This window comes from Nyctereutes procyonoides, unplaced genomic scaffold (assembly GCF_905146905.1).
Source record: "Nyctereutes procyonoides isolate TBG_1078 unplaced genomic scaffold, NYPRO_anot_genome, whole genome shotgun sequence".
NCBI classification, from domain to species: domain Eukaryota; kingdom Metazoa; phylum Chordata; class Mammalia; order Carnivora; family Canidae; genus Nyctereutes; species Nyctereutes procyonoides.
Window position 1 is genome coordinate 32,584,850 of NW_026575048.1, and position 24,695 is coordinate 32,609,544.

The window sequence follows — 24,695 nt, forward strand, 5'->3', positions numbered from 1 at the left end:
GCTATTTTAATATCTCAAAGGATAGATCATATCCTTTGGAATTTCTGCTTCCCTTTTCAGAGGTTGGTGATTTGTTGAATCTTACTCAAAAGTAAAATCAAAAAATTATTTTTGATTTTTCTACATAGACATCGAACTGGTTACTTTCAAATGGAAAAGTTTTTTTTTTTTAATTAAGACATCTTAATCAAGAGCATCTTTTAACATGTTTAAGCAAGAGCATGATTCTTTTTCCTTGCATGGTATGTATGCATCATATGAGAGCTACTGATTAAATATCATATGATTTCAAAACACAGTGAATGCCATTGACTGAGCAAGTTTAATTAGGACATGATTTTGAAATGGCTGAAATATCAGTAGGCGTTTGATTTAGTACCTCCATAAGGAGTAGCAAATGTAATCTGTCATAATGGGCTCACATATACACTAACAAAACTGTAGAGGCAGAAGTATCCAGTACAAAAATGATAGAGCCTGACTGCAATAGAGATATTTTGTTCAAAAGTTTTATGAAGGAAGTTGGTTTTATCCTGAAATCAACACTGAGCCATTGAACATGTCATGTAGAAGAATAGGTCTTTAGGGAAGAACAAACAAAAGCAAATGGTAGGGAAAAAAAAAAATATATATATATATTATTTTAAAACATATATATATATCATGTATATATATATAAATATATATATATTATTTTTAAAAAAACAACCCTAATAAAAAAACAACACTTTCCTATCAGAGAAAAAGAAGCTACCTTAAATGTATGAAATGTTTACTTCAAATCAAATCTTTTCTAAGGAAAGGGGGGGGCGGAGAAAAAACTTAAGTAATGCTATTTGATCACAGAAATAGTACCATCTTTCATGATCCTCAGTGATCTCCAGGAAAATGACATTAGTAAGGGTGATAAAAATGACCATAACTGCCATTTGTGCCAAAATAAAACCACTTGCAAAACTTATTTCTGCAGGAGGGTCTACTGGTTGGTATTAGGTCTCCTTGTATATTTGTCCTTTGAGAACCTCAGCTGAAGTGATACTTCTGCAATCTGACTACATTTTACCATGCTACTTAAACAGAATATAGTTCAATGTGGCAATGAATTAGGCAGTCTTGGACTCATTCTTGGAAATATTAACATACAATCTGATAGACAAACATGTTTATGATGCCATTTTCCCCTTAAATATTCCTTCTTTTGAAGCACAGATATTCAGGTAATAATTTTAAGTAATTAACCAGATGAGAAACTTCATCAGGCGATTTTCCCAAATCATAAACACTGCCCTTCAGAGCTTGGTATCTCTTAGTACTGTTGTTTACAAAAAATGCTCTGAGATCCCTCAGTGATTTTAATAAAGTCCTTCACTGCTGATTTTGAGGAGACTGAGGACTTGTGAGTGGAAGGGGGCTTCCAACTTTCACCTGTGTATTTTTTTTTTACTAGAAAAGTGGGAGTATTTTGCATTTGTCCTCCTCTACTTAAGATTTCTTTTGAAGAAACAGAACTTCTGCCTTAAAAAAGAAAAAAAAAAAAACTTCATCTGCTTTCCAAAGTTACTGGGTTGTATTTTTTTTTTTTTAACTGAACATTGTTTCGAGCTGGAGCCATTGACCTAGTGTGCTTTATTTAAATAACTCAGTTAATTTCATGTATTCTCTAGGGAGTCAGTAAAAATGGAGTGAAATGATACTTTTATTATCATTCTTTTCCACAATATTATGAAATTCATGTTCTCCAGACCTGTCACCACTACTTACCGACACTAGCATTCTTTTCAGAAAGAAAGGGGAGACAGGATAAAAGAGGTGTTTGGTCTGAAGAGAAGTTCACTGTGGCTGGCTGTAACTCCAATTTAATAAGACTGCTTTTGCTATTTGAATTAAGGAAAGAGCCTTTATATCTAGAGCCCTTATCCTAGTAATGTAAATGGTAATGCCTCCAAAAGGCAAAGACGATTCTCAAGTGACATTAGGTAGAGGGTGTAGGATGTGCAAGTGGCAAAAAGAAAAAAAGAAAAAAAGATGATAAGATTCAGAGAATGGATCCTTGAGGAACGAAATGTGAACTCAAGAACAGAGTCAATGAGAAGATGGAGTTTTATGAGCATTTAGCAAAAGGGGAAGTTGGCAGCTTGGTAAAAGATGGCTCCAATAAACGAGAGTCTTGCCACATGGGGGTGGGGGAGGCAATATCTGAGGCTCCTTATTAAAGTGTTGCAGTTCCAATACAATTTGGTTTATGTACTTGGCAAGATATCCAGGACTCTTAAAATTTAAAGAGAAGAACATTGAATGCCATCCAAAATATCAATTCAAAAAATTTTTTAAAAATTTACTTGATCTGTGAAGAAAAATTAGATATTCATGATATATGTGTATATATATATATATATATATATATATATATATATATATTTGGCATCTGTTCTTCTCTCAAGTAATAACTTTGAAGAAAACATAATTCTGTGATAAGCATAATGTGCCAGAGCAAAGCAGAGACTGTCCTTGGAAATTGAGTTTAGGCATCCAGAGAGGATTTTCAGCTTTATAAGGATGTAAGCCATGCAAAATAGACTGTGCTTTCCTTTTCAGAAGAGACTCAATTTTATCTGTCCATCTGAGAAGTTTCAGGATTCTTGTATCAGTTGACCCCTACATATCTATACTTGTTTTTATGCATTATTTATGTGCATACATACATACAAGCATACATGCATAAATGTCTCATGCAATGGCCTGGATATTTTTTTTTTTTTAAGAGACCCACAAAGAGAGGCAGAGATGTAGGAAGAGGGAGAAGCAGGCTCCCTGCTGGGAGCCTGGTGTTAGACTCGATCCCAGGACCCCAGGATCATGACCTGAACCAAAGACAGCCGTTCAACCACTGAGCCACCCAAGTGTCCCCAGCCTTGATCTTTTCAAAGATCCAATTGAAATCTATCTATATGCATTACTGTACAATAATGTACACGTTATTATAGTTATTGTTATGGAGCACAAAGATATCTCCTAGGACAGCTAGAACCAGTTTTGTATCCTTCCATTCCAAAGATCATCCTAGGTCACCTTCATAGAATAATCTCTCATAGAAAATCTCTCTTCTTCCACATATCTTCTCTATCTTATCCATTAGAATTTCCTGAATTTTCTGGTTCCTTTGGAAACACATTCACACAAAACACACACATTTCCCTTGAGGTCCTATAGTGAAAGCCATGATGCTCTGCACAGGTTTGGCACATCATCAAGGTTTTGACTGACAGGCTGGCACTCCAAGTTGGCTGTTCTTCTCAGGCAGTATTGCACAGAAGGGAAGCATGGCTATGGAGCTGATACTATAAAATCATTTTTCTAAGGATGCCTGTAGTGTCGTAGGATGATACGTATTGCACTTGAATTGGCTAAAACATGCCTCTGAAAGTAATTTTCCTGAATATTTATTTATTTATTTTGTTTGTGTTATTGCTGGGGGTGGAGAGGGAATGAAGAGGAAGGGATATGTCTTCTAACAATATTCTGGGAACCCATCATTTCTCTACGAGTATAGCCCTTAGGCATAGAATTTTCCCCAAAAGGATAGTTGAAAATGTGATGTTTTTATTTCATCTTTCTGTATCAAAAAGTTTCTCTAAACTAACAAAAAGAAAAATCTTCTCAAATGATGCATAAATTGCATCTAATTCATCAAATTATTTCATAACCCACTTTGGGGAAGGGGGATCACAATTAAAGGCCTAAGTACTGGAAAAAATGGGTCTTTAGCTATAGAAAATAATAGTTTTTAATGATACCTTTTTTGATATTGGTCTTTAAAGCATACAACATTTTCAATCATCTAAGAAATTAAATGTCAACAAAGTCTTTGGTTTTTCATTAAATCATTTTGCTAATATCTGTAGACCTACCAAAACCTCATTTGGAAGCACAAATGGTCTTTTTAATGAATCAGGTCTAGGGAGTATTATTATTTTCCTACATGTAACTTAGGTTCTTCCTTGTGGGGGCTAAAAAATTAATTTTTGTTTTTTAAGATTTTGTAGATCCAATCTCTTTGTTAACTTTCTATATTACTATAGCGTTGTAAGACATATTTATGTTTCTTGTATGCACAGAACTTATTCAGAAAGAATGAAGTAATTTGCCTGAGTCATTTCAGGCAAGTTCATGTTATCCATTCTCCTTAATAGGTTCACAGGATAGTAGTTACCTTTCTCTACATCGTCTCATAGTGTGAAATACAGCATTGCCCACATCTATTAATTCTACAAATATTCTTCTCCAAAGTCAGTCATGATTTGGCACCAAATTAGAGAGGTTGATTTTTTTTTTTAAAGTTACCAAGTAGTACAGGAAGGCCAGAGGAATAAAATAAATTGTCAAATCGAAGCGCAGGGTCCTGTGTGATTGAGTTATCTCATTTACTGTGGGCTCCACATTAGCAGCACCCTGTCTGTCATGTTAGTAATTCATCACCAGTGCCTCCCCATCTCCTAGGGCTGGATCAGTCTTAGCTAAATATATAAGTAAATGAATAAATATCTATTAGGTATGTATGTAATCTGCAGAGAAAGTACTGTGAACAGTTTAAAGGACATAAATACCTTGACTCTTAAACTCAGCCATCAATTGGCTTGGAGCACAGGTTAGGTAAAGGACTTTTGCTCCTTCTTTTGGCATTGAAAATGAACACTTTAAGGTTTAAGGGGAGATATAATACTGTATATAGTCTTACTACTCCAAATCATCTTTTTTTTTGTATTTTTCAATACTTTGCTCCTTTCCAACATCCTTCCCAAGCCAAAAACCTTAGAATGATCTGTGATTCTTCTTTTTTTCCCTACCTACAATTGATTCATAAACAAATTCTATTGGATCCAATTTCAAAATATATCTAGAATCAGATGTTCTGTTGGCACACTAATCCAAGCAATCATTCTTTCTTTCCTAGATTATTGCAAGAGCCTTGATTTATTCCAATGTTATTACCCTTGCTATATTCCTGTCTATTCTCACTTAGTAACTAGTGATCCATTTAAAAGGTAAGTCAGATCATGTCAATCCAGTGTCTTCCTATTTAGACTCAGAGTAAAAGCCCAGATCCTTCTACATGGCCTGCAAGGTCTTCCACTCTCTCCCTCATCTCCTCTCTACCTATATTGTTCACACTTGTGAACACTGATCCAGTCATGTTGGCATCATGATGGTCTTCAAACACCCCAGGCATGCTCCTACTTAATAGGCTTTGTTCTCTTTGTTCCCTCTCCATAGAGAGCCCTTCACACAGACATCTGTTTGGCTTTCTCTTCCACCTCCTTCCACTCAAATCTCACTTTCTCTCTGTGGGTTATACTATCTACTCTATTCAGTGTTGCAAATGGCTTCCCTCATTCCCTTTTCCTCCACAATTCTGAATCTCTTTACCCTGTTTGCTCCCTAGTTTCTGTAATGCTTACCATTCTCAAATATAATATATAATTCATACTTTAATGTTTATTGCTTCTTTTCTGACTCCCACATCAGGTTATCTTCTCCAGGACAAGGATCTTTGTCTATTTTGCTCATCTGGTATCCTCACAATTTAAAATAATATTTGGAACCTAGTACACACTCAATATTTGTTGAATAAGTGAATAGCAGGGATTTCTCTATCCCTATTCACCTCTACTACAGAAGAAATACACAAATGGCAAGAGACTTGGTACAGGATGAACATGACTGCTATTCTATCATTTTAGGCATACGAATCACCTTCAAAAACACAGGGGCATATACTATTGAGAACTCAGTGCATGTTTTACATTTACCTAGATCATAGGTTTCTACAAAAGAAACACATATTTGATTCTCTACCTCCAATGTAGCCTTTTGGTTGTAATGGGTTAATGAACAAATCTCATTTGTATTACTTAATTAGAAAAATTACAACTCTCCATGTGGCTTTATGACATTATTCACAAACTTGAGTATGCATTAGAATCACCTGAAGGGCATGTGATAACAGTGAATTCTGGGAATTCATCTGTCAGAGTTTCTGATTCAGAAGGTCAAAATTGTACCATAGAATCAGCATTTCCAACAGGTTCCCAGGTGATGCTAATGCTGCTACACCACACTGCTTTATGATAATGGTTCACAACCCTGGCTACACATTAAAGTCATCTAAAATTTTATTAATTAAAAAAATGTATACAGGGATCCCTGGGTGGCGCAGCGGTTTGGCGCCTGCCTTTGGCCCAGGGCGCGATCCTGGAGACCCGGGATCGAATCCCACATCAGGCTCCCGGTGCATGGAGCCTGCTTCTCCCTCTGCCTATGTCTCTGCCTCTCTCTCTCTCTCTCTGTGACTATCATAAAATAAAAATAAAAAATAAAAAAAATGTATACATTGATGACTAGGCACTGAACCCATAGATTTATATTTAACCAGCTTAGTGTAAATCATAGTCAATTTGATTAAAATGTCCATCCCCTGAAAGATCACTATTTTAGAACTATCCAAAATTAGAGTTTTATATGCAACTTTTTGATCACAGAAATACTATTCAAGGTCAACAGGCTCTTTGCAGTGAGAAGTGCATCGTATCAGTCAATCTTCTTTCCTTCTAGCACAATTTTTAGACTTTGAGAATATATTTCTTCTACCATAATTTTTGGACTTTAATTTGAGAAAATAAATTAGGGCATTATCTTCTTTTCAGTTCCTATCATTATTCTAACTTATAGTAGATAAGACTGGAACGGAAAATGCAAACTTACAAATCCTAGTATATTCTCTTTAGGATTCAATGACCTTTTGGGCAAATGTTGCTTTTGTTCTTTCCTTTGTATTAATAATTTCAGTTAATAACTCCAGGAAGACTAGCATCTCCCTCTTGATTTTCTACTTCCTTAGTCCACAGTTTTTAATGTTCCTCACAAGGGAAAGGGTTGGAGAGCATATTGTAACCACTTTCCAGATTCCATAGTTCCACTGCAACCCAGAGATTATCAGTGTTGAAAACTGATACCACCCTGTCCAACACATTTGCATTCTGTGGCTCACAGATGAATTTGCCAGTAGAGAATACCAGTAGAGAATACTGAAGAATGGCATGGTATTCTGTCCTCTGAAAATTACAGTTCTGGATTACACTGACATGCTCAAACATTTCACTTAAAATAGACCCACTCTGTCAATGTGGTTGGGTCAGGTAGGGCTTGCAAGCCTAAATAGCATAGTCTGCTAGAATGAGTTCTCATTCAAGAACATATAGAGCCTGCTGTCACCTTTCAAGATAAATTTTAGTTTGAAGTTCTTTTCCTGCAAAAAAATCCATCTGGAACATTTCAATCTATGACAGAAGTTCTAATAAGGTAGAACCTAAAAGAGGAAGAAATCTGGATTCCTTTTTCTCAAGATGCTCATTGGCCCCACATATATTTTTACCTACACTCCAGCTATCATCTCTGTATATGAGGGAAATTTCAGAATAAGAGCTATGGGTAGCCCCAAAAGTTACTGTTATGTTCCTTTTCACAAGACAATGAGCCCTATTAAAATACTCTCCATTGGCATTACTAATTGTGGTCATTCAAATCATTATTTTTCTAATAATAATAATTTAGTCTAGGTTGATAAAATACCTATATCATACAGTCATAAAAGTGCTGGCATTTTAAAAAAATCTTCTTTTAAGGGAATTTGCTTTTTGAGCTAGAACTTTCTTCTCCAAACATCCCAAGGAAAGAGACTATGTTTTATTCATTTGATATTTACATTTGCTCTCCTAGTCTAGCATACCATGTGGAAAGCACTGATTGAATGTTAAATTGAATTAAATTCCTCCCATTCATTCTATTTCTACTTACACAAAATATGTCTCTCTAGTGTTTCTATCCTTCTCATTGGAGATACATAAAATAAATATAATAATTCTCAAACATGGAAATTTTTCAAATGTTTGATGGCAGCTATTTTGTTCCTATCCTCTTGGTGTTCTTTACTCCAAACTAGACATCTTTAATTCCTTTAAGTGTTTTCATACGTTAGGGAATCAACAATCCTTACTGTCTCATCACTTGGTCTTAGATCAGCTAAAGTCTGTGAATAGCTGGGAAAATCACAGACAGGTTTCAGGAATGCTATAAGCCTTCTGAAATTGTATATAAAATTATGTGCATATGTGTTTTTTTTTTCTGGGGAGGTATCTATAGCTTCTTTTAGATTCCTAATGAAATATTATCTGTGATTTCCCAAAGATTAAGAGTCACTGAAAAGTTACCCAGTTTGTCATTGTTGATCTTAAAATGTGGTTCCCAAACTTGCTTGTAATGCTGCATGCAGTACAACCAGAGAGAGCACAAAGGAGGTGGTATTTCTCTTGTCAAGACACTATTTTTCTATCAGTGCAACTCAAGCTTCCAGTTACCTCTAATTGTCATTTGATATTCTTGGTTAACATTAAATTTATTTGTAAATAAAACTACTAATTCTCTTGCCAGCATACACACGGACACACAGAAATACAAAACTATAAGTAATCATTTTCAAGTTGGTTCCTACTGCTACTTTTACATATCTTTTAGTGTGAAATACATATTCTACATTTACACCCGTCAAAATTCATCATGCTAAGTTGGCTTTTCATAGTTATAGACATTTTCTTGCATCTTATTTTTTACATTAATTAACCTTTCTAGTTTCTAGTCATTTATAAATTCAATAACCGTGTCTTCTCTCTTATCTTCCAAGTTGTTGATAAAACTGTTGACAGCTATATACCACTCCATGGAACACATCCTTTCCATTGCTATGACTCCATTAAGATCCACACTCTTTGGAAGTTTTTCAGTGGAGTATATTGCTACAACAATAAATAACTTCCCAGTATTTTAGAAGAGATACCATGAAAGATTCTGCTAGTGCCTAAATAAAATTAAAGGCTTACTCTATCAACAACATGCAATTTGCTAATCCTGTCACCACAGAAAATAAGGTTAGTTTAGACAAAACCTTACTGAATGCAGTATAATTAGTTGACATTCAGTTACTGACTTTTCAAATTTTTGGTTGGTGATTCTAGAACATCATCATTTTGAAATAATCACTGAAAGATCATCATGCATAACAATACATTAATCCATAATAACTGCATGCCTAAAAGTGAACATTCTAGAATAGTCTAAGGTTTAGGAATTTTTACCTTTTAAAATAGATTATCATCAGAAATTGGTTTTTAAAGCAACAAATTTGCTCTATGATACAGAAACAAGCATTTCAAGAAGAATGATAAAAACTGACCCACCTTGGTATGAGAGCTTATTGTCATTCTTCCAATGACAGAGTGAGTGATGGTTCTTCATAATAAACACTGGCACACATATTATGGTGACCATAGCACAATGTATAGATTGTCAAATCACTATAGTGTGCACTTGAAATGAATATAACATCGTATGTCAGACATACTTCAATAAAACAAAACAAAACAAAAAACACTGTAATACATGCTCCTTACATAAATATAGAGATATTAAATTATTTATGCAAAATTAAACATCATGATTTTATGGTATTTTCTTTTAAAAGAACATTTTTTCCCTTGGTTGAATGGTGCATGGCTGGAATAAATAATGATGTAGCAAAAAAAGAAGTACTTATGAATTATAGACAAGTCAAATATTTTAATATCACATATGGTCAAAAATAACATTTATAAAACTTCAAGAATTACATATAAATTACAGATGCCTTATTCATTTTAATAACACATACTTTATGACCTATTGATTTATTCTATGAACAACTTATTTATCTACAAATGTCAATACTTTTCTAGAACTAAATATAAATTGAGTACAGTTTGAATTTTGGGCTGTGGTACAAGTGAAATAAGTGTAAATAAATAATTTAATTAATAAGAGAAAATATGAAGCAAAATGGAACACATAATTGCAAAATGCCTATTATTTATTTAAAAATCACTATGTCGCATCAAGATATTTTTTCCACATTTTAGAAATATAAAAGCACACAAAAACAAAATTTTAAGTAATAAAATAAAATCATTCTTGAATATGTTTTCTAATCAGTTTTTAAAGTTTATAAAACATGTTTATAATCAAAAATACACTTAATTGTTGCAGAAAAGAAAGCATGAATCACTTGAAGAATAACCTTGGTCCTGAATAATATGTGATTTTATTTGCTGAGATAAAAAACATACTTCAGAAGAAAAGGTCTGTCATCCAGGTTCCTAGCAGAGGTGAGAGCTAGAGGTACTAAGATAATAGGAAATAAATCATTTTAGCATAATCACATACAATATGCTTCATATATTTAAAATGTGAGAAATTATTTGAAAAACTGGAAAAATTATTTGAAAGTTTGGAAAAGCTAAGGCATGTTTTTAAATCAAATGACGTCTAAAGATCTATCAAGCAAAAAATGAACTTTTGAACCTGAAATTGGTGAGTTCTTGATGCATCAGTTCAAATGAAAATGACATCTTTCTCAAATCATGCCCATCAATACGTGAATGCCTGCCTGCATGTTCCCAAGCACATGTGCCCTGTCCACCTGAAGAATGACTAAAATATTTCTGTTAACATCAAATGCCCTTCCTCTTCCTATACTTTGCCTATAGCTGTCAGAGGTGATTCATATTCATCAGTCATTGAGTCCTGCCATTCTATTAAGAATGGAATGGAGTGTCTCTCTTTGGGTTTTGAATTCTGAGTTCAGAGGTTTATTTATTCATAATAACTGAAATGTAGAGAACAAAGAAATAACATATCATCCTGCTGTACAAAAGATGAGGATCTTCTACTTTTGGTTTCACTACTATTCCTTCTTCTTTGGAGATGAGATGTAGCAAAAGAGACTATGAAGGGCATATTTGAATAACCTGTGTATTTTTTAAAAATTTTTATTTTTTATTTATTTATTCATGAGAAACACACACACACAGAGAGAGAGAGAGAGAGAGAGAGAGAGAGAGAGAGGCAGAGACACAGGCAGATGGAGAAGAAGGCTCCATGCAGGGAGCCCAAGCGGGACACAATCCCAGGACTCTGGATCAGGCCCTTGGGCCGAAAGGAGGCACTCAACCACTGAGCCACCCAGGTGTCCCAAATAACTTGTGTATTGAGAATAAGAGGCTTGGCTGCCTATTACCAGTAGCACACTTGTATAAATAATTTGTCGTGTAAATCCTGTGGCATACTACTAAAGAATGAACTAATGTTATACTCAACAGTATAGATAAATATCACAGAAAGATGAGAAAAAGATGATGGTCACACAAAATATATATATATATTGGTATATTGGGTTTTTTTCTATATGAAGTCCAAGAACTGGCAAAATCAATCTATTGTGATCGACTGGAGAGAATACTGGTTATCTTGACTGTGCAGGGTATTCACTAAGATGGGGCATGATGAGAACTTTTGAAAAGTTTTGTATCTTAATCTGGCTGGTGGTTACTTGAGTACATATACATATTTAGAGCTCTTAGACCTGTAGTTTACTATATTATCTTTAATAAAACATTTTTAAAGGATCCTATTTATTTATTCATGAGAGACAGAGAGAGAGAGACAAAGAGACAGAGAGAGAGAGACAAAGAGAGAGAGAAAGAGAGGCAGAGACATGGGCAAAGGGAGAAGCAGGCTTCTTGCAAGGAAGTGGGGCCTGGGATCATACCCAGAGCCAAAGGCAGGTGCTCAACCTCTGAGCCACCCAGGCATCCCAATAAAACATTTTAAAAACAATATTATTAATATTGGGCAATTAAATATAAATCTGCATCTATTGCATGTGGGTATAAATAAACCTTAAGTTTTTTCTTTTTTTTTTTTTTTAGCTATTCTAGCTACTTTGCTTTCATCTAATATAACTCTTATTTATAGTTCCTCTCTTATATCCCAACTATTTTATCTAATTTTTATTCCACTTTTAAGCCATGTTTTAATACTTTGTAACCCAACTTAAATAACTTTTCTTAAACAAGTATATCTTATTTTTTTTTTGACTAGAATTCTAAATTAGTTTACTTATAATAAATTCTATGAAGATTCTGGGTTAAGACTTCAGAAACAGGGTTTAGAAGCCAAATCTTACAAAGTCCTTTATTTACACACAGATTATGATAAAATACAAAAACTGTTACCTTTGAGTGGAGTACTTGAGTACTCCACTGGTGGAAGGTCAAGAGACACTGATGCTTTCAAAATATATAAATAACAAAGAGTTATAAAATTCTTGGTTGGTGCATAGAATTTCATAGAAATTATTACAATCACTTTGATTTTGTCCCATATATTCAAAATGTTGAACAATGTATTAATAAGCTATGGATCCTAAACCATCTTCTCTCATTACAATATTTACTCTGAAAAGATTCTGGCATAAGTGAAATAAAATTTCCAATAGGGTATTAGAAACATTTCCAAATATGAAATTTTGAATTAAGTAGAATTAATAGTACTTAAAATAAGTAGATATTTGTAATTTTATTGACTAAATCACACAGATTAAGTTTTCTTTTTTTTTATTTTAAACAAACTTTTTACCTTAGGAAAGATTTATGTGTTTATTTATTTATGTATTTATTTATGTATATATTTATTTATTTATAGAGAGGGAGAGAAGAGCAGACGGAGAAATGGAGGGAGAAGGAGCTCCACACCCAGTGCAGAACCTGACTTGGGGCTCAATCTCACAACCCTGAGATCATGACCTGAGCTGAAATCAAGAGTCAGACACCCTTAATCCACTGAGCCACTCATGCCCCCCTCAGAGAAGATTTTATTTTTTAACATTTTATTTATTTATTTTTAAGATTTTATTTATTTTTTTGACACAGAAAGAGAGAGAGTGGCAGGCAGAGAGAGAAGAAGAAGCAAGGAGATGCAGAACTCAGGGAAGATTTTAAAATCATAAATATTCCACCTGTCTTAACAGAGCTACTCTCTGAGTTAGCAGCATCTTCTGATTAGAAATCTATACATTTAGGATTTTGATGGAGTCTTGTCTCACATTTAAATCTTTCATCCATTTTGAGTTTATCTTTGTGTATGGTGCAACAGAGTGGTCTAGTTTCATTCTTCTGCATGTGGATGACCAATTTTCCCAGCACCATTTATTGAAGAGACTGTCTTTCTTCCAGTGGATCGTCTTTCCTCCTTTGTCGAATATTAGTTGACCATAAAGTTCAGGGTCTATTTCTGGATTCTCTATTCTGTTCCATTGGTCTATGTGTCTGTTTTTGTGCCAGTACCACACTGTCTTGCTGACCACAGCTTTGTAGTACAACCTGAAATCTGGCATTGTGATGCCCCCAGCTATGGTTTTCTTTTTTAAAATTCCCCTGGCTATTCGGGGTCTTTTCTGAGAACACAGGCAACACCCTTTTTGAACTTGGCCACAGTAACTTCTTGCAAGATACATCCACGAAAACAAAAGAAACAAAAGCAAAAATGAACTATTGGGACTTCATCAAGATAAGAAGCTTCTGCACAGCAAAGGATACAGTCAACAAAACTCAAAGACAACCTACAGAATGGGAGAAGATATTTGCAAATAACATATCAGATAAAGGGCTAGTTTCCAAAATCTATAAAGAACTTCTTAAACTCAACACCAAAGAAACAAACAATCCAATCATGAAATGGGCAAAAGACATGAAGAGAAATCTCACAGAGGAAGACATAGACATGGCCAACATGCACATGAGAAAATGCTCTGCATCACTTGCCATCAGGGAAATACAAATCAAAACCACAATGAGATACCACCTCACACCAGTGAGAATGGGGAAAATTAATAAGGCAGGAAACAACAAATGTTGGAGAGGATGTGGAGAAAAGGGAACCCTCTTACACTGTTGGTGGGAATGTGAACTGGTGCAGCCACTCTGGAAAACTGTGTGGAGGTTCCTCAAAGAATTAAAAATAGACCTGCCCTACGACCCAGCAATTGCACTGTTAGGGATTTACCCCGAAGATTCAGATGCAATGAAACGCCGGGGCACCTGCACCCCGATGTTTCTAGCAGCCATGTCCACAATAGCCAAACTGTGGAAGGAGCCTCGGTGCCCATCGAAAGATGAATGGATAAAGAAGAAGGTTTATGTATACAATGGAATATTACTCAGCCATTAGAAATGACAAATACCCACCATTTGCTTCAACGTGGATGGAACTGGAGGGTATTATGCTGAGTGAAGTAAGTCAATCGGAGAAGGACAAACAGTGTATGTTCTCACTCATTTGGGGAATATGAATAATAGTGAAGGGGAATATAAGGGAAGGGAGAAGAAATGTGTGGGAGATATCAGAAAGGGACACAGAACATAAAGACTCCTAACTCTGGGAAATGAACTAGGGGTGGTGGAAGGGGAGGAGGGCGGGGGGTGGGGGTGAATGGGTGACGGGCACGGAGGGGGACACTTGACGGGATGAGCACTGGGTGTTATTCTGTATGTTGGTAAATTGAACACCAATAAAAATTAATTTATAAAAAAAAAAAGAAATCTATACATTTAAACAAAAGTAAGGATACTTACACAGTGGAAGCTACTGGCACTGCTTGCCTTCCCCAAATTTCAACATACATTTTTAAAGTTTGAGGGGTATCAGGATACAAGTGGACTTGAGCAAATCTCTCATTCTGAATAAAGTTAAATAAACATTGGCTTTTTAAATCTTCTGTTTTCTTTTCCAGTCAACATGCCAACACCAGTAAAGAGCTCTCTCTCAAATCGTTCCTTGGGTAACTTTCAAAATCAAAGATTAAATATCTTCTAAAATCTTTTGTCTTCAAATATTATAAATAAAGATTTTTAAAAGTCCATCTATGCTACTGAATTTTAATTGCAGCTTTTGTGAGAATATTTCTCCTATTCTTCTTTATTGAAAATGGACTGCTTTTACTTTGGCAGTTAAATTAGTTTTCTTTTCATTTCTCTTTTTTCACTTCACCTTAAAAACTGTTTCCGTTGAAAATGCTTTCCATCTCCCAAAAAGCCAATGTATGAATGCACAAATCTGTGCCTCACAAACTGGTTGTAGGTGGGGAACTTATTATATTAAAAATGTCTACCTTTTAGTGACATGCTGGTGTCATTATTTATAGTAATAATAGGTTCTAAATGGCACCTTCCATTGCTAGTTTAATTACAGATCTTAGAAGATTCCATAGAGATAATTTAGTTTAATAGTTACAAACACTGAAAAATATATTTCTATGTCCATTTTATCTTTAAAAACAAAACAAAACAAAACACCAAGCCCAGTCTAGAAATATATAATATTAGTACTTTCTGGTTTTCTGTTGAATGGGAGTGAGATAGGGGTGAGGGACAGGTAGACAGACATTTTCCCAGTCATTCTCCATTCTGATCCCTAGGGGTCTCTGAGGTAAATCCGTTGAAGCTTCAATTGAAAGTGTCATATCTAGTCAATCCACTTCATTGAAAGATATAAAATAGATTCAGAAAGGGGAAATAACTCACAGAAGTCAACACATGGGTCAGTGGAAATAAATACATTAGTCTGATCTACTGAATCATTTAACTATCTTGCCTTGACTAGTGTTGGCTTATACTCTGCTTAAGAAGTTAAGTCACAAAATAAAGCTCAAGTGCGGCTCATTTATGGGAACTCCTGTAATATCTGAGCTCTTTTCCCGGTTCTCTTTCTGCAAAACTGGCAAAAATTGGTATTAGGTAGATTTCATTTTTTTAATTAATTAATAAATCAATTTATTTATTTTTTATTAGGTAGATTTCAAAATGTAAATATAACTGGCCACACTAAAGGTAACACTGAATAGTTCCACTTTGGGTTCTTATAGCTTTGATTAACTTTCCCGTAAAAATAATCTGCTCTTTCACTCAATCCATCATAAGGATTCATTTTGGAAAAACTTCTCTTCTAAAAACAAAGGAATGTTGGGTGCCTGAGTGGTGCAATTGGTCCACCTTTTGGTTTAGGCTCAGGTCATCATCTTGGGTCATGAGATGGAGCCCTGAATAAGGGGCTCTGCACTCAGCGGGACGTCTGCTTCAAATTCTCTCTCTCTCCCTCTGCCCCTCCCACTCATGCTCTCTCTCACTCTCAAATGAATAAATAAATCTTTAAAAACAAAGGAATGCGGGGATCCCTGGGTGGCGCAGCGGTTTAGCACCTGCCTTTGGCCCAGGGCGCGATCCTGGAGACCCGGGATCGAATCCCCCGTTGGGCTCCCGGTGCATGGAGCCTGCTTCTCCCTCTGCCTATGTCTCTGCCTCTTTCTCACTCTGTGTGACTATCATAAATAAATAAAAATTTAAAAATAAAATAAAATAAAAACAAAGGAATGCTATCTTATGTTGAATGTGAAATAAAACTGTTCTGAGATTCCAAGGTCCATTATTCAGTTGGTTGTTGGATAGGAAAAAAACAAGGGAAGCAGGGTCAGGGAGAAGTATAAAATTTTTTTCAATTACAATTTTTGGCTTTCAGTAAGTATTCTTGATTTGTTCTTGTTTTTCTTGTTTCTCAAAATTGAATGAATCCCAGCAACTGGCTTGCTTGCTTCCACTGGACGCTTCAGGTATGATTTTCAGGTTTGCAGAAATGGAGAGCATGAGAAAATCATCAAGAAATGCATTTCTGCTGGTTTAGCATTAGCTATAACAAATGGACTCACAGAATTTTCTCAGTCTTTAGTTTTCTCATTATGTACTCTGGTTGCTAAAGAAAACATGCTTGTTTGTAATATAACCAAGAGGAAAACTATCAGAAATATATTTTAAAAAGGTAGTTTTTTAAAAAAAGTATATTGATGCTCCCAGTTTGTCAAAAATCATGCCATATATATCAGTCATCCTCATTTCTGAATTGCTTATGCTCTAATACATTTGATAATTGCAATTTATAAACAGATATGAGTTTTCATAGTGTCTGAATGAAGTCATAGTCATTTATCAAGGCAAGTCAATAACCCCTGTTTAAATATCATTAAAATATTATGTATTTACAATGAACAACCAGAGGAAGTATTATGATTTTAAATGAATAATGCTTCCATATTGAATTTTAATGACTTACGACTCTGTTGTTTTTAAAAATATATTTAAATTTAATTAATTAACATATATTATTGGTTTCACAAGCAGAGGTCAGTGATTCATCAGTCTTATATAATACCCAGGGCTCATTACATCACATGCCCTCCTTAAGGTTCATCACCCGGTTACCCTATCCCACACTCCCCTCCAGAGACCCTTAGTTTATTTCCTATGATTAAGAGTCTCTTATGGTTTGTCTCCCTCTCTGATTTCTTCTTGTTTTACTTTTCCCTCCCTTACCTTATGACCCTCTGTTTTGTTTCTTAAATTCCACATATGTATGAGATCAAATGATAATTATCTTTCTCTGATTGACTTATCTCTCTTAGCATTAGACCCTCTAGTTCCATCCATGTCACTGCAAATGGTAAGATTTCTTTTTTTTTCTTTGACGGCTGAGTAGTAGTCCATTGTGTGTATATATATCATATATATGATATCTTCTTTATCCATTCATCTGTCAATGGAGGGCAGCCTGGGTGGCTCAGCGGTTTAGTGTAACCTTCAGCCCGGGGCCTGATCCTGGAGACCTGGGATCCAGTCCTGCGTCAGGCTCCCTGCATGGAGCTTGCTTCTTCCTCTGCCTGTGTCTCTGCCTCTCTCTCTCTCTCTGTCTCATAAATTAAAAAAAAAAAAAAAAGAGTCTCATCTGTCAATGGACATTTGGGCTCTTTCCATAGTTTGGCTATTGTGGACAATGCAGTTAGAAACATTGGGGTGCAGGTGCCCTTTCAGATCACTCCATTTGTATCTTTGGGGTAAGTACCCAGTGCAATGGCTAGATCATAGGGTAGCTCTATTTTCAACCTTTTGAGGAACATCCATACTGTTTTACAGAGTGGCTGCACCAGCTTGCATTCCTACCAACAGTGTAAGGGGGTTCCCCTTTCTCTAATGCTCACCAACATCTGTCATTTCCTGACTTATTACTTTTAGCCATTCTGACTGGTGTGAAGTGGAATCTTATTGTATTTTCGGTTTGTATTTCCTGGCCCCAAGTGATGTTGAGCATTTTTTTTTTCATGTGTCTGTTGAACATTTGTATATTTGTATATCTTCTTTGGTAAAATGTCTGTTCATGTCTTCTGCCCATTTCCTGAGCAGATTATTTATTCTTTAGGTGTTGAGTATGATAAGCTCTTTATAGATTTTGGATACTAGTCCTTTATCTGATGCGTCATTTGCAAATATCTTCTCCTATTCTGTAGATTGTCTTTCAAGTTTTATCAAGGTTTCCTTTGCTGTGCAAAAGCTTTTTATCTTGATAAAGTCCCAATAGTTCATTTTTGCCTTTGTTTCTCTTGGAGAAACATGCTTAGTAAGAAGTTGCTGTGTTCAAGGTCAAAGAAGTTGCTGCCTGTGTTTTCCTCTAGAATTTTGATGGATTTCTCTCTCACATTTAGGTCTTTCGTATGTTTTGAGTCAATTTTTTGTGTATGGTGTGTGGAAATGGTGTGTGGAAATGGTCCAGTTTCATTCTTCTGCATGTGGCTGTCCAATGTTCCCAACACCATTTGTTGACAAGACTTTTTTCCATTGGATATTCTTTTTTTTTTTTAAGATTTTATTTATTCATTTGAAAAAGAGACAGAGAGAGAGAAAGCAGGGGGAGTGGCAGGCAGATGGAGAGGGAGATACAGGCTCCCCTTGAACAGGTAGCCCAATGCTGAGACTCAATCCCAGGACTCTGGGATCATGACCTGATCTGGTCAGACACTTAACTGACTGAACCACCCAGGTGCCCTTCCACTGAGTATTCTTTCCTGCTCTGTTGAAGATTGGCTGACCATAAAGTTGAGGGTCTATTTCTGGGTTCTCTACTCTGTTCCATTGATCTATGTGTCTGTTTTTGTGCCAGTACCACACTGTCTTGATTATTATAGCTTTCTAATAGAGTTTGAAGTCTGGATCCGTGATACCACCAGTTTTGGTTTTCTTTTTTCAAAAATCCTTTGGCTATTTGGGGTCTTTTCTGGTTCCATACAAATTTTAGGATTATTTGTTCCAACTCTGTGAAATAAACTGATGGTATTTTGATAGGAATTGCTTGAATGTATAGATTATTCTAGGTAGCATAGACATTTAACAATATTTGTTCTTCCAGTCCATGTGCATGGAATGCTTTTCCATTTCTTTGTGTCTTCCTCAATTTCTTTCATGAGAGTTACAGTTTTCTGAGTACAGATCTTTTGCCTTTAGTTAAGTTTATTCCTTAGTACCTTATGTTTTTGGGTGTAATTATAAATAGGATTGACTCTTTAATTTCTCTTTCTTCTGTCTCATTGTTAGTGTAATAGACATCGAACTTTTTTCTGTGCTTTGATTTTATATCCTGCCATTTTGCTCAATTCCTGTATGAATTCTAGCAATTTTGGGGTCTGTTCTTTGGGTTTTCCATATACAGTATCATGTCATCTGCAAAGAATGAGAGTTTGACTTCTTCTTTGCCTATTTGGATGCCTTTTATTTCTTTTTCTGTCAGATTGCTGAGGCTAGGACTTCTAGTATTATCCTGAACAGCATTGGTGATAGTGGACATCCCTGTCATGTTCTTGACCTTAGGGGAAAAGCTCTCAGTTTGTCCCCATTGAGAATGATATTCGCTATGGGCTTTTTGGAGCTTGCTTTTATGATACTGAGGTATGTTCCCTCTATCCCTACACTGTGAAAAGTTTTGATCAAGAAAAGATGTACTTTGTCAAATGCTTTTTATACGTCTATTCAGAGGATCATACGGTTCTTGTCCTTTCTTTCATTAATGTAGTGTATCACATTGGTTGATTTGTGGATGTTAAACCACTCCTGCAGCCCAGGAATAAATCTCATTTGGTCATGATGAATAATCCCTTTAATATACTGTTGGATCCTATTGGCTAGTATTTTGGTGAGAATTTCGGCATCCATGTTCATGAAGGATATTGGTCTGTAATTCTCCTTTTTGGTGGGGTCTTGGTCTGGTTTTGGGATCAAGGTAATGCTAACTGCATAGAAAAAGTTGGAAGTTTTACTTCCATTTCTATTTTTTCTTCTTTAAACGTTTGATAGAATTCCTCTAGGAAGCCATCTTGCCCTGGACTCTTGTTTGTTAGGAGGTTTTTAATTACTGATTCAGTTTCCTTGATGGTTATGGGTCTGTACAGGTTTTCTTTTTCATCCTGTTTCAGTTTTGATAGTTTTACATGTCTAGGAGTGCATTCATTTCTTCCAGATTGTCTAATTTGTTGCTCATATGTCTTATAATTATACTTCTTCAGTGTTGTTTGTGATCTCTCCTTTTTCATTCATGATTTTATTTATTTGGATCCTTTCTCTTTTCATTTTAATAAGCTTGGCTAGCAGTTTATCAATCTTAGTTCTTTCAAAGAACCAGTTCTTAGCTTCATTGATCTGTTCTACTGTTCTTTTGGTTTCTATTTCTTCTCTAATCTTTATTATTTCTCTTCTGCTGGGTTTAAGCTTTATTTGCTCTCCTTTCTCCAGCTCTTTTAGGTGTAAGGTTAATTTGTGTATTTGAGACTTTTCTTGTTTCTTGAGAAAGGCTGGTATTGCTATATATTTCCCTCTTAGGATTGCCTTTGCTGCATCCGAAAAGTTTTGAACAGTTATGTTTTCATTTTCATTTGTTTCCATGAAATTTTTAATTCTTCTTTAATTTCCTGGTTTATTCATTCATCCTTTTACTAGGATGTTCTTTAGCCTCCATGGATTTGAGGTCTTTCCAAATTTCCTCTTGTGATTGAGTTCCAGTTTCAAAGCAGTATGATCTGAAAATATGCACGGAATGATCTCAATCTTTTGGTACCTGTTGAGACCTTATTTGTGACCCAGAATGTATCTTTGCCCCAGGTGGAGTTGTACTGCCCTTGTCAGGAGGCCAGGCTAACTAATCTGCTCCAGATTGCTCTAGGTGGCTATTCCCTAAAGGCTTTCCACACCACTTTAGATGAGAGTGAAAATGGCAGCCTCCCAATCTCCAGCCCCAGTGGTCAAGAGCTAGGGGCCCAACTCTTCAGTGCACCCATAAGGAAAAGCAGTCAATCACTCCTGTCTTCCTGGTTTCCGTCGGCACTCCATGCTTACCCAGCAAGTACTTTTGAGTTGAGATGTTAACAACATACTTACTTTGTGGAGATTTAATGATACATTTTTCCTTTTTCTGAACTTCTGCAAATCTTTGGTTGATTGACACAAATTAATATTCACTTTATGGGAAAGAATAATTTATATGTAAAATCTACACCATTTCTTTTCTGATCATACCAACAATGATTAGAATACCATAGCATTACTATGTAGCACCAAATAATCATAGACATACTTCAGAGGTATTGTGAATTTAGTTCCAGACCACTGCAATAAAGCAAATGTCACAATAAACCAAGTCAAAGGAATTTTTGTTGGTTTCCCAATGCATACAAAAGTTATGTGTACACTCTATTATAGCCTATTACATGTGCAGTAGCATTGTCTAAATAACACTATACATACCTTAATTAAAGAATACTTCATTACTATCAAATGATAACCATCAGCTGAGCTTTCAGTGAGTCATAGTCACTGATTATGGATCACTATAATATAATAATAATTAAAAAGTCTGAAATACTATGAGAATTATTAGACACAGAGATAGGAAGTGAGCACATGATGTTGGAAAAATGGCAGCAATAGATTGCTCCAGGCATGTTTGCCACAAACCTTCAATTCTTATAAAATGCAGGGTCTGGGAAGTGCAATAAAGCAAAGTATAATAAAATGAGGATGCCAGTATACACACAAATAAACATGTGTTTGAACAGCACCTATTGGCTCATAGTAAGGAAGTTGTCATCTGTGAAAAATATGTAAATTAGTCTTTTTAAGTTTTGTGATTGAGAACACAGAATTGAAAAATTATTGAAGAAAACTTGTAAAATCCAAACAATACATTTTGGGTCCTCTAGGTTTTGACACACTCTAGTCTAATCTTGCTGAAATCTTAGATCCTTATGATTTTTTAATAACTTTATTGCAATAAAATGTATATCCAACAAACTGCACCTGCTTAAAGAGTACATTTCCATGAGTTTTTTTTTTTTCATTTCCATGAGTTTTAAGAGATGTGTATGCCTAGGAAACCACCACCACAAGGTACAAAAGTTGTTTCTATCAACTCCAGAAGTGTCCTTATACCCCTTTGTACTCCATCCCAACCACCACCCCCCCACCGCCATGTCCTAGATAATTACTGGTCTGCTTTCTATCACTATGGGTCAGTTTACATTTTAGAATTTTATTCGGTCGGAACCTTCAGTACCTACTATTTTGTGTCTGATTTCTTTTACTAAGAATAATGACTTTGATTTTCATCTATGCTGCTAGAACTAGTTTGTTCCTTTCTCTTTGCTGTAGACTTTGAATCTGTGATTTTATCTCTGTTATATATCTAATAACACTAGAACTTCAGAATCTCTACATTTGATGGGTGGCTCCTTGACAGATGACCTAGAGACACACAGTTCTATTGGTAGCAGGAGCAGTGAATGGACCCTGGAGAACCCAGAGCAGCTCCACCGCCACCACCGGCAGTTACCATCACACCCCAGGAGGAGGGGCCCCTACTGCAGCTGGCCCCAGTCACCCTCCCCACAAACCTGAGCAGCAAGGACTAGAGCCAGCAGCCCCTGCAGCCCCTGCCCTCAGTACTGCTGACACCAAGCCCAGCATGGTGGCAGCAGTGCAGGGAGCAACAGCCTGGTGGCCTTACATCGCTGGTGCCTGCCCAGTGTAACAAGAGGATCATCACAAGGAGGGTTTGAGAACAGTCAAATGGTTCAGTGTAAGCAACGGACATGGTTTCATCAACAGGACTGACACCAAGTAAGTTGTGTTTGTACACAAGACTGCCATAAAGAATAACCCCAGGAAGTACCTTGGCAGTGTAGGAGATAGGGAGAGGTGGAGCTTGATGTTGTTGAAGGAGAAGAGGATGTGGAGGCAGCTTATGTGACAAACCCTGGTGGAGCTCCAGTGCAAGGCAGTATATAAAAGCCTACCTGTAACTATTACAGACACTTTCCACATGACAGGGGTCCTCCACCTGATTCCAAGCAGAATAACTAGAAGAGTGAGGCTTGGACCACATTCCTCCAACCCTCCTGTGTGGGGAGAGTTGATGGTGGGAGCTGACAATCAGGGTGCAGGAGAACAAGGTAAGCCAGTGAAACAATATTTATCTGGGTACAAATCATGATTCCACAGAGGCTCTCCTAGCCGACAACAGCCTAGGGAGGACAGCAATAAGGAAGAGAAGAAAAATCAAGGAAATTAGGCCCAAGGTCAGCAGCCACCTCAATGTAGATACTGTGTCAACTTCAATTACCTGAACAGATGCCCAGAAAGCCCTAAAGCACAACATAGCTAAGAGACAGAAGCAGCAAGCAGATCCACCAGCTGAGAATTCACCAGCTTCCAGGCTGAGCAGGGTGGGGCTGAGTAAATGCCATTTTACCATCTCTACCATCTTCTGGTTTAGTCATCCAACATGAAGAAATGACTATGAAATTCCAGAAATATGAAATGAACAAAAGATTGGAGCCAAAGATCTTAAGTGCTTACGTTTTGCCCATTGACCAGAAAAATAGAACTATCTGCATTATCTGTGTAGCATAGGCTTTTATTATTTTTACCTAAAGACATCTCTTTTTGGTAATGACAAATGTGATTGTTTTGTTTTGTTTTGTTTTGTTTTTCAATACACCTTCAAAGGTGTTTTAATGGTTTTACAGCCCATCAAGTTGAGATTTTTAAGAACCTCATTTTTCATTTATAATGGAAGTTTACAATTTGATTTTTTCAAAAAAGTCAACAAACAGCAAGCACCTGTGAATAAAGGTCTTAAATAATTGTCAAAAAGAAAAAAAAATGGGCCAATAACTGTTGTGTTAAGAGAGAGAGGTCCACAGAAACCTTTCATTTTAATCTTGCTAAATCATCAGATATCGTAGGGGATTATTCTAATCCCAATTCTGTCCTTTAGAAAGCCCTTTCCTTTTGTTACTGTAGATGTCTTTCTTATTAAGAACTCAGACTAAGATCAGAACACTGAAGCTTTCTTTTCATTTAAGGAAGAAAAAGTAAACACTGAAGCTTTCTTTTCATTTAAGGAAGAAAAAGTAAATTCTCACCAGAAATATTTTTCTCTTTCATATTGATCAGTTAAGGTCTCTAATCACTCAGTGAAATTACTCTCAGATGAAGACAAACACATCTATTTCAGATTGGAGTTTAAAACCTTAATCTCTAGTTGCCTGGGTGGCTCAGTGGTTGAGTGTCTGGGGTTGAGTGTCAGGGTCCTGGGATGGAGTCCCTCATTGGGCTCTCCACAGAGAGCCTGTTTCTCTCTCTGCCTCTCTCTCTCTGACTCTCATGAATAAATAAAATCTTTAAAAAAAATAAAAATAAAAAAATAAAACCTTAATCTCATTATATATGTAGTCCTTTGTATTATGGTAGTGCACTACTGTATAAATGACTATGAAGCCTGAAACTGTGGAATCTTAAAAATTGATTTAAAAAAATTATGATTGGAACACCTGAGTGCCTCAGTGGTTGAGC

The 24,695-nt window shown here is 35.9% G+C and overlaps 1 pseudogene; it reads left to right on the forward strand.

Moving 5' to 3' along the window:
- The window catches only part of LOC129510863 (Y-box-binding protein 1-like), a 128,307-nt pseudogene extending 104,681 nt beyond the window's left edge, over positions 1-23,626 (forward strand).
- The last annotated feature ends 1,069 nt before the right edge of the window (positions 23,627-24,695 follow it).